This window comes from Eutrigla gurnardus, assembly GCF_963514095.1.
Source record: "Eutrigla gurnardus genome assembly, chromosome: 7".
Taxonomy (NCBI): Eukaryota; Metazoa; Chordata; class Actinopteri; order Perciformes; family Triglidae; genus Eutrigla; species Eutrigla gurnardus.
In genome coordinates this window covers 9,338,896-9,350,896 of record NC_139921.1, presented here as the reverse complement: position 1 = coordinate 9,350,896, position 12,001 = coordinate 9,338,896, and the positions used below count along the sequence as shown (strand labels likewise).

At 44.4% G+C, this 12,001-nt stretch overlaps 1 pseudogene across 1 annotated transcript; it reads left to right on the top strand.

Annotated features, from left to right (window-relative positions):
* The first annotated feature begins 2,637 nt into the window (after positions 1-2,637).
* Positions 2,638-4,325, top strand: LOC311015618 (putative nuclease HARBI1; annotated as a pseudogene). The gene is made up of 4 exons: positions 2,638-3,075; positions 3,162-3,277; positions 3,753-3,864; positions 3,952-4,325. The product of its transcript is annotated as a putative nuclease HARBI1 (transcript).
* Positions 4,326-12,001: the final 7,676 nt, after the last annotated feature.

Sequence of the window (12,001 nt, the reverse complement as noted above, 5' to 3'; positions counted from 1 at the left end):
TTTTCAGGCAAAGGAAGGTACGAACTACGTTAAAATCCTTTTCCTTATCGGTCACAGGTGTTAGACAATGGAATGCGTTAGAAGAAGAAGTAAAAAAAACAGCAACACTAAGTGGCTTTAAGAAGAAGTATGTAAATTCAACTGTTGACCGGTACAGATTATTGCATGAGAGTTGATAAGGGTCTGAGGCACGAATCAGCAGACATGGTGTTGTGACGGGATGGGAGCATAACAAATGAACATTCTGTACCCAAACAATAAGTTGAACCTGAGAAGCTTGTATGGTACAATGTCAGTTGTATGTAGCAGGGAGTATCAACAATGTGGAGATAAATTAGGTATGAATACCAAGCGTAACTGTTAATCCAACAGTTCACGATGGAGTTGCTGAACTGGTCACTGAATGCTATCGACAGAGTGTTCTCAACACGGCGTGCGGGTTCTGGTGAACCTGCGTGCCCGGACGGGACCTTTATGTCCGGCTACATCATGGATGGTTGGGGAAAGTAGAGAGTCATCTGCCTTGCCGCTCTGGATGTGGAGGACGTCGAGGACGTGTACGTGTTCGCGTTCATGGCAACTGGAATGATCGCCTTGGGATGTGGAATCTTCATGCTATACCGGAAAATGAGAAAGATCGCCACTGAGCTGATCAGGGTGAGGGCGGACAACGCCACCACTCGGTCTGCTGTGGTCGGGATGCGCTCTGACATCTCCGCAGTTCGCGAGTTCACGGCACTGATGCAATTGAAGTGGCCACTAATCGGGAGGAAATGGCGAAGTTAACGGCGGCGAAAGCTGCAGAGGAGATTGATGAATAAAGTAACAATGGTAGAAAAAAAGGGCTCCCACATCATCCCAACAAATAACAACTACACTGGACTTTTTTGTTCTCTGTCGATTGGACCCCCTTCAGACTTTGTTACATGATGAGACTGTTGTTCACTCATGACGAACAAATATGGACACATATATATGCAGACACAAACGTAATCTGTATGCACTGGACTTCAGTTCTCTGTACCATCTACTGCTGTAACATGTTATGTCAAATGTCACAAGTAAAAGAAAATGTTATGTCAAATGGAAAATGCAAAAGATAAGAAAAGATTATGATGTAGACTTTATCCTGTGGGTAATGGGGGCGGGACTAGATAAGCCTTGGCTTCTCCCGCTTTCCCTTTCGGCCATGTGTATTTTACTATTTGAACAAAGATGTGTGATGATGCTGATTTAACGGACATGCCCGAAATAAATAAATAAATAAATAAATAAAATAAATAAAAAATAGCGGTATCCCATCTCCAAACTCCTTCAACTACACGCTTCACCAAGCACTTCTCCCGGACACATTATATCCAACAGCATCAAAGAACTCGGACTTCTACATCGGAAGTCATCGGAGGCCATTTACCATTTGCCATTTACATCGGCCACGTCCCAGACAGATTATGTCCAACAGCATCAAAGAACTCAAACTTCTACATCGGCCACGATATGTCCACAGAGGCACTCCGGCTCAGGGAATTCTCTGTGGGCCAATCGGCACCCTCCAACGGCACGACATCACCACCATAACCATCACAACATGTGACCATCACAGCACTGTTTATCTCACTCCTCTACCCAGAGTTCCTCAATACATCACCAACAGAAACCCATCTCATCTGAAATTTGCTCTTCTCAACACCCGTTCACTTAATAAAAAAGGACTTCTCCTCAGTGAATTTATTTCTGATTCAGCACTGGATTTTCTTGGCCAAAAACTATGGACTAAAATTTTTCACCAAATCAAGCCGCACCACCTGGATACTCCTACATTAACAAACCTTGTCTGTACAGTCGAACTGGCGGTGGAATTGCTATCATTCACCACCATCACATCAAAACCAGTACAACATCATCCCAACCCCTTCATCATTCAAATCCCTTTCTTTTAAACTATCTGGTCCCAAGCCCCTGGTCATTGCAGTCATTTACCGTCCCCCCAAGCCTGACCTTGACTTTCCCTCTGATCTATCTGCATTTCTAACCCTACTCTGTGCTATATCTCCATCTGTTCTCCTCCTGGGCGACTTCAACATTCATGTTGACTCTTCTGACTGCAAACCGGCAACCAAACTTCTGGAAATCCTCTCATTCTTCAACATCATCCAACATGTAGATTTTCCAACCCATAATAAAGGCCACACCCTGGATCTGATCTGTTCAACTGGCATCACCACCTGGCCAGTAACAACCTTCGCATCACCGACCATCTGGCCATTACTTTTCAAACTCACTCCCTCCCCCCACGAGAAGCAAACATGCACCATCACTTTACGCAACCTCAAGTCCATCAACCCATCCTCTCTCTCCACATGTCTTTCTGAGTCTATCTCAAAACTCACCATCACCCACGACAACTCCACTGACAACCTGAGGCCTGTACTACGAAGCAGGATCTGGGCTTAGCGAGGTAAGTTGAGCGTTAACCCTGGGTTTTCCGTCCTACGACGCTGGTTCACTTCTTACCGGGGTAAATCGCCATGGTTACTTACGCTGTGAAGCTAACCTGCTCCGGAGCAGGTTATGTTCCTGATTAGAGATCAACGTGTATATAAGCACCGCCTACTGACCAATCAGCTCTCTTGGAAAATGGCATCCCCATTTGTGGAAGATCCTGTGGAGCTCGGTGCGCGTATTGTGAGAGGGTCTCTTAGGAGAGCTCGCGTGTTCAGGGACCGGCAAAACCCTTTGTCTTTCCCTGACGACTATTTGTATGAGAGATAGCCTACAGATTCTCATCTGAAGGTTTGGTGTATGTGTGTCAGCTCTTGGAGCCATATGTTGCCAGGGCGACACGTCAGAGTCACGCGCTCACAGTGACACAGACTGTGTGCATTGCGCTCCGGTACTTTGCGACCGGCACATTCATGTATGCTGTGGGTGACGCAGAGCACATAAGTAAAAACACTGTCTGCAGCGCAATCCACAAGGTGGCACGTGCTCTGACAGAGGTGCTGGATGCGTTTGTGGTGTTCCCTGGCCACTTGCCCATGCATGCAATTAAAGAGGGCTTTTATGACATAGCAGGTATGTGTACTTGATCCATCAATAATAATGACCCTATGACGTGGACTGTTGTACGCTATATTAGAGGCAGCCTACTCCTTTCATAGGGTTCCCCAGAGTGATAGGTGCTGTGGATTGCACTCACATCCCCATCTCGGCCAGTCTGGGGGAGAATGAATGCGATTTTGTAAACCGCAAGTCGTTCCACAGCCTCAACATCCAGGTAAGTCTTTCACTTGTAATTTGCTATGCACAATGCACACAGAACATTTAAATTGCATACCAATATCTTGCTTTAAGTGTGGATTTAATTCTTTGTTCTACTTATTTTCATGTAGTAGGCTATAGTACCATAGATGTCTGGTAATTCCCACAAGCAGCTATATTTCTTCTGTCATGTATGTGATTGTTGCTGTAACATTAAACTCTTACATAGGAATAAATAAAGTGCACTATTAATCCAAGTACTGAAAGGATACTCTTACTTCGGTCATAATGACACATTGCCTGCATTCACACCAAGGGTTTGCAAAAAAATTAGTAGCCTGGATAAATCAAGCTCATTCATTCCCTTTAAGCACATATGGAAATATTCACACGGCACTCCACCATGGACTCCTGTCAAATGCACGTTGATGCTACATTGACTTTAATGCTTTTATCTTGTGGAAGTATTTTAACCCCAAATGCTTTTGCAGATGACTTGTGACCATCACTGCATGGTCACCAGTGTTGTGGCAAAGTGGCCTGGGTCGGTCCATGACTCCCGGATCTTCAGGGAGTCTGCACTGTGCCACAGACTACAGCAGGGTATGGCAACATGTACTCATTATTTGGTGTTTTTTGTTCTTAAAACTGCATTTTCTGATACTGATCATGGTTCCTTTTTATCTGCAGGGCTGTTCAGTGGAGTGCTGCTGGGTGACAGGGGGTACGCGTGCCAGCCCTTTTTATTGACGCCCTATCCTGACCCTGATGCAGGGCCACAAACCCGCTTCAACGTGGCCCTTAGCAGAACCAGGGTCAGGATTGAGATGACATTTGGCCTAATAAAGGCCCGGTTCACCTGCCTTCGCAGTCTGCGAGTGGCCCCAGACCGGGCATGTAAAATAATTGTTGCATGTGTGGTGCTCCACAATATTGCAACAGCAAGGAAGGAGAGGGCCCCCGTTGTTGACCCACAACCCCCTGATGTGGTGGACCCCATCACCCTTGACCACCCTACTGGCAGGGCTGTGAGAGAGGCCATGACAGAGCAATTTTTTTCATAAAATAACAAAACAAACACTGCCTTTTTTACCTTTTCACACATTCATTTGTCAAATCATCTTTTGTTCTGTCGTTCCTGCAAAAGGCAATTCCATTTCCCCAAATCTGCCAATAAATTAAGTTACTGACTTACCTTCCTTTCGTACTCCAGTTTCTCCACCTGCAGTTTTGCTTTTTTAATGAGAAGTGTTTTGTGTTCGATTTCCAGTTCCAATGTCCTCTTGTAGAAGGCTCTTACATTGTCTGCTCCAACCTAAAAAAAAAATAAGACAATACATGTGCTTTGACATTTAAGCATTATTCCTTTGCAAGGCTCACTTGATTAAAAGTTTAAAAAGTAACATTGACTAGCCTGTTTGAATTAAGGTTAATTAATTACCGCTTGCGATCCTCTTAGCCTAGAGGTAGAGGCCACAGGCTCAGGGCAATGAAGATCTCCCTCTTCCTACAAAATGATCATAGCAATGGAAGCAATCGTTTCATTTCCGAATAAAAGCAGCACTTTAAGCATGTATTAGTCCTATGTGCAGACCACCACCATTAGCAAGTAATTAAAGATAAATCAATTCCAGCCAAATATCCACACCCTTACATCTGTGTCCAGATTGCCTAATTAAAAACTGCATAGAATTGGTAACTAAGAACTAAAGTGTACCAGCAAAGCGCTCTCAGAATACACGGACACTGTCTCGTCATCTGGGGCCTCCACCTGAGACAATAAGACATGTAAGTGGTGTATCCGACCATGATCAGCACAGATATGACATGATGCCAGTGTGACAGGTTGCTTTCACAGTTACCTCTTTATGGGGCAGTGTGAAACTGGGTGGTGGCAGCAACACTAGTGTCTCCCCATCAACTGTAGAGAAAGTAAATGCATGCTTACTCCCACAATCATTATTGCGTTTAATTTTCAACCCAAGTAGTTCACATTGACCTACCCTGTACAAATGTGGTCCGTTGGGAGCTGCCACCACCGGGGTCTGATGACACCCCCCCTTCCACCCCTCCCATTAAGGGCCGACCCTCATTATTGGCGAGGGCCAGCTCCTCTGCAGGAGTGTAGTCCTGTGTAGGAGGGCCCCCTCCTGTCTTTACCCGTGAATTTTTTTTCCTGATTGCTGCAAGCAATATCAAAGCCATTTAATTGTGCTTTTGTATGTTACGGATATCAACACAGACTGAAGCACTGAAGCCTACTTGTACATTTAAGTTATGACATTAAGCCTACTTACCAGTTTGCATGATGTTTTTATATTTAGTTTTTATTTGCTCCCAACTCCTCTTTGCACCGCTGGGATTGCAGCTGAAAGAATGAGTTTTATATCATATTCTCATACACGCCATGAAAATGCACCTAAATCAACACATTCATTTAACAGAATACACAAATGTAATTATAGTCAGATCTACTCGTGTCCTTTTGATGGGGCAGTGATCTTATAAGACAATTAACTTACGCATTCACACAGTCGGCGATTTTTTGCCAGCTGTCCTTCCTGCATTTGGCAGCTGCAGCGGTGTTGCTTTTAGCCTGGATAATGTGTTTCTGTTCTTCATATTTCTCCATGATTATGGTTTGCTCCTCGAGCATGAAATATGCCGCTCTGCTCCCCGTAGACTGATCCATGTTTGTGATTGGTCAAATGCTGCAAACGCCGCCTCTTTCATGTGCACGCGCTGATAGCTCGATTGGAAAACCCTGGGTTGAGTTAACGAGTTGATAACCAGCTTCGTGTGACCGCTTATCTCCGATCTCCTTTGTTAGGGTAACTCAAGCTGGATCTCTGAAAGAAACCCTGGGTATGTTGAACTCCCTTCGTAGTACGGGCCCCTGGTCAACTGCTATAACTCATCACTCTCATCTTGCCTTGACCAGCATGCAGCCGTTCAGTCTAAACTTGTCTCATTCACCCACTCTGCCCCATGGTACACCGACAAACTCCACCATCTCAAATCCAAACGACACCAACTGGAATGGCTTGCCAAGAATACAGGTCTTACTGTCCACCAGGAAATGTACAAACAACACCTTCAGCGATACAAACACACCCTGAACTCAGCCCGCGCCTACTACTACTCCGGAATCATCCAGTCTGGCAGCTGCAATCCAAGGACCCTCTTCACCACCATTAACACACTCCTCAAGCCAATGGACACCATCTCACACTCCTTCTCAGTTGAAAAATGCAATAACTTCCTATCCTTCTTTAATAACAAAATCTTTAATAAGCCCCATCTCCAATCTACCTTTTCTGTTTAAATTTCTGGAATACTGTTGCCAAACAACTCATCAATATATCCAGGACTCTGCTGCACGCCTCCTCACCGGTACCCGCTCCAGAGAACACGTCACACCTGTCCTCCTTGAACTTCATTGGCTTCCAATTAAACACCAAATCATCTTCAACATTTTACTCACCACCTACAAGGCACTCAACAACTTAGCCCCCCCCCCTACTTTGCTGACCTCCTCCATCACCACGTCCCCTCCCGATCTATCGGGTCCGTCTCTGCCAACCTGCTGCATGTCCCCCCGACAAAGCGCTGTACTTAAGGAGATTGGGCCTTCTCAATTGCTGCCCCCACCCTATGTAATTCACTTCCCTACCACATAAATAGTCCTCAATTATATAGCACTTTTATCCAAAGCGCTTTACATTGTTGACTGACATTCACCCATTCATACACACATTCACACACTGACGGCAGAGTCAACCATGCAGGGCGACAGTCAGGAGCAATTAGGGTGATTAGGGTATTAGTTGCTCAGGGACGCCAGACACCCCACCCACACACACACATCAACCTCCGATTGTTTTTAACCCTTAATAAAGTGTTTACTTAGAGCCTGTCCACACAAAAACGTTTTAAGTGCGTAAACGCAGAAGTCTTGTGCGTTTCGCCCTGCCGTCCATACGAATACGAATACGCTGACGTCATCGCCCCGCTCCTCGACCCTCGAGCCTGACTTCTTCCCCCCGCGACGTCTCCTAACAACAACAACAAAGCGGCCTCCGTGCTCGTAGCAGATATTCTGCTCGTCTGTACGTCGGCGTATCAGGGCTGCTGTATGAAAAACAACGGAGCCGAGAGAGGGGGGGCGATATTCCAGGAATATTCCATATATGCTACTTTATTACGATGTTAACAAACAACCGCTAGCTAACTTCCCATGAATTTAGGCATTTATTTGTCTAATTAATCCATCCCAACGTGTGACAATGCCTCGTCAAGATCCTTAGGGTGACGGCTTTGATGCTTATTGTGGGTTATATTTATACGGGCCAAATTGTCATCTTATGGGTGTTAATTGATCGGGTGGTCAGGCGGAGATTAGCCGTAACTCTCACGTGTTGCCATAGCAACAGCAGATGAGAAGCAACACACACCGTGGGTTGTGGAGGTGCTGGCAATGGACAAAACTGAAGACAGAAACAGAGGAACGCCGCACACTCAGCTCCAGTTGCAGAGAGTTTATTTAGACAATGTTTCGGCCCATTCAGCCTTTGTCAAGTCTAGTGTGTGCAGTGGCAGAGGGAGTGGCTAATGAAGCCTGTGAGCAGGTGCACACCTGCTGTGAATCTGCCACTAATCACATGCAAGTCTTACACAAGAGAAGCACTCTAAATACAGGAAAGAAAATATATAAAATCCTAAATCCCAAAGGAAAAATATAATACATACTGAAGAAACATTTTTCTTCAGTATGTTTCTGTTAGTAAAATAACATGATTAAGGAAACAATATACATATATACAGAATAAAGAGAAATAAGAAGAAACACATCCCATTTAGAATAATAATATATGTTGGGACATACTGAAACACATCTATGAAGCGTTCAGTAAAAAACACAATAGGCAATTCATATTACCAAAAATGAGAACAGATCAGTTGCACATCAGCCTTTAGAGGTATCATTAGCGAAACCTGAATCTGATCTAATTTTAATCTACTTTTTTGGATGTAAAGTAAACAACAAATCACAGAAGGCACTTCAGATCATAATCAATGTTACACATTGGGTGATAGTGTGTTTAAATAGTGTATGTAGAAGTGTTCTCTCCTCAACAAGAGATTTTCTAAATTTCCACATCTTCGGGGGAGAGAGACCTTCTCAATACCTATATATTTCAGTGAGGATATAGGATGGTTTGCCTCGGCAAAATAAACAGCTACAGGGTAATTCATGTTCTTACATCTAATAGTACTTCGGTGCTCGGCGATCCGGGTTTTTAGTTCTCTGCTAGTTTTTCGCTGCTCGGTTTTAGTTCTCTGCTCGTTTTTCCGGATGTTTGCCATAGCAACGGCAAGCTGGGCCAGCTGAAAAACAAAGCATAATCTTGGAATCTCAAGAAACAAGTCATCTGTCTCATGTCCCAAGTCATAAATACCAAGTCCAGGCCCATAGGCAATAGAGTAGAAAGTCTTCAAATTACATAACTTCACTCACCTCACAAAAGTTGTGTATGGAACACAGCACTGCATCCCAGTACTGCCCCAGCGTGCGGGTCCCATTCTCATACTCCTCCTTCAGCTGGTTTATCCGGCTCTCCAGGCGCCTCCATTTCGCCCTTTGAGCTGGGCGGGCCTCTCCTCGCCGGGCAGCACGGACAGTGTGCTCTGTTTTGCGCTGCTCATTTTTCATGTGGATGATGAACACCCAGATGTTTGGGTGCCGCCGCTCCAGAGCCACATTCCACCTGTAATGAAAGGCTAAAATAGAAAAAAGCATGACAAGATCATTATGTTTTTGTTTTCATAGAGAGAAAATACAAAGGTTCTAACCACTAGGTCAGTCAACTTTCTCGTTAAAAAAGGGATTTGTCCACGATCACTTATAGCCTAGATCAGTGTTTCCCAAACTTGTGAGAGAAGCCTACTTATTGTTGATAAAAAAAGGTACATATTACGCCATAAAGATGTTCAATTTCATGGACATCTAGACACACTAATGTTTAAAATGGGTATTATTCATAGATATGAAATGAGACCCATAAACAGGCCTTCTTTAATTCTTACCTTCAACATTGTTGTTGGTCCTGTTGTCAATGACCCGTCTGTAGACATTCCACAGTGCAGGTGGAAATTGGCAGCTGGCTTCCAGGTAATTCCTCTGCAGGTACACAATGAATCGCTGCAGGTTTGGGAACCGCTGGATGAGGCGGCGAGTCGATCGCTTTTCAGCCAGGTGCCGGAAGTTCTGGCCGACCACCGCCAGTGGCAGGTACCTTAAATATATTATAGGATCAACAGAAATGATTCACAAAGAACTCTTAACCAGAGATAGGATATAGCAGTAACATGATAGGGGCTAGGGGGGGCTGCCTACAACACACTTTCTGGTCCATCCTCACATCTCAGCTTAAACTGCCACTTTGATTTTCACCAAATGTGGTGGAGATGTGTAGTGTGGGAAGAGAAAATACATTAGCTATTCTGACTATTGTTCATCCACATTTGGGCCTATAGCGGTTGACTTAAAAAAAACAGAGCAAAAACTAAATCACAGTCTCACCAAAATTGATGGAGTTGTGAAATTTTGATAACACTATGACAACTGTTAAAAGCTAATTTGGGGCTTTCTCTGAATTTGTTAGACCTTAAGTTCACAGAGCTATAACTCAATAGACTCAGCTTGGTGATCAATTGTGGACGATGGACGAATTTCATGCTTTGACCACAAAAATCTAAACTGTTATAACTTCAATGTACATTGTCTGATATGATCAAAACTTCACATATTTGTCAAAAGTACCACCCTGAACACATCTGCACTGCAATATTGACTCATATTCAGACCGCCACCTACTGGCAATAGAAAGTATTAAGTTTTATACTTAAGCGCACTCTTCCTAGCAGCATTATCAGATTCACCTCAAACTTGGTCACCATGTACTCAAGTCTTCAATGATGAACATTTTTCAAAAGGTCTTACATAAGTCAAAGGGCGTGGCCAGGGCGTTGCGTTTTGCCAGTGTAAAGGAAGTCATTGTAACTTCAGCATACAATGTTCAATCTGCTCGAAACTTACAGGATGTGTTGACATCTCTCCCTGGAACATATCCTGAAAGATTTATTTAAGATTGACCACTCGGGGGCGCTACAGTTAATCAGCCATTTTAGGCCATTTTTCCCATTTTACCTATTGTAGGGATTGTATTTTAACGAACTCCTCTTACAGCGTTCATCCGATTGCTGCCAAACTCACTGAGACTGTTCTACAGGCCTCAACGATGCAAAATCATTGAAAGGTCTTACATAAGTCAAAGGGCATGGCCAGGGCAGCGCCATGAACACGGACGAATTTCATGCTCTGCCACAATACTCTAAACTGTTATAACTTCAGTGTCCATCATCCAATCTGGCTCAGACTTCTCACGTTTCATGAGAGTCCCGCCCTGAACACGTGTGCACTGCAATATTGACCTGAGGTCAGAGCGCCACCTGATGGTACCTGGAAATATCATGTTTTTACACTTTTACCGCTCCTTTTAAGAGATTGACCACCTTTAACTTTGACGTACATGCATGAAACTTTGTAGGTACATAGAACATGTAGAGATGTACAAAAAAACCCGGGACCCATGCCCGAAAAATGTACAGGAAGTCAGCTATTTTGCATTTTATGTCAAATTTAACCGAATTTTCGCCTTTTTCATGCAGTGTATTTCAACGACCTGCTCCTACAGCATTGATCCGATTCCTACCAAACTTTGCAAGCCTGTTCTAGAGTCCTCCACGATGAAAAATCATCAAAAGGTCTTACATAGGTCAAATGGCATGGCCAGGACAGCGCCATGAACACAGACGAATTTCATACTTTGCCACAATACTCTAAACTGTTATAACTTCAATGTCCATTGTCTGAACTGGTTCAAACTTCTCAAGTTTGATAAGAGTCCCACCCTGAGCGTATCTGCACTGCAATATTGACTCACAATCAGAGCGCCACCTAATGGCAACATGAAATGTGACTGATTTTATGCCATTTTTCTGAGTAACAGCCCGCCCTTTAGGTTGGGCGTACGTGCATTTTTTTTTGCTAGATAGACTATGTGGAGATGTACAAAAAATCCTCTTGGACCCACCGCCTGTCAACATGAAGTGGGCAAAAACAATGTTTTAAACCCACTGAGTAACTGACTCATTCCTCTCACTCACTAATCCGTACAGAGCGGACAGACACACAAGCAGCAACCACTAGGGGGAGGCAGAGGTCAATCAGTGATACATGGAGAAGGTTGTCAGCTCTGTGACTGTAAACAGACGGGGAATGGAAGGAGCTTCTGTCTCTGTTTAATGCAGTTCAAGTCTGCTTTCCACCAGATCAACCGTCATTAAACTTTCCACACCTGCTAATGACTTTATACATTGTCTAATCTGTTCCAAACTTTACATGCACCTCAGACAGCTTTCAGTTGAACCTTTGCCATAAACATCAAAACTATTATTATAACTATTATATACACGGTCCCAGTGTCGTGGAACTTTGCACACCAGGCGAGCACGACAACTTCAATCATCTGATACGGTGATTGACGCAACGATTCAGGCAAGGGACAACCGGCTGCGTGGAAATGGCCGGGGACGACGCACACCGTGGCGGGGGCCGGGGACGGCCCGCGGCGTGGCGGTGGCCGGGGACGACAGGCGCCAGCCGTGGCGGTGGCCG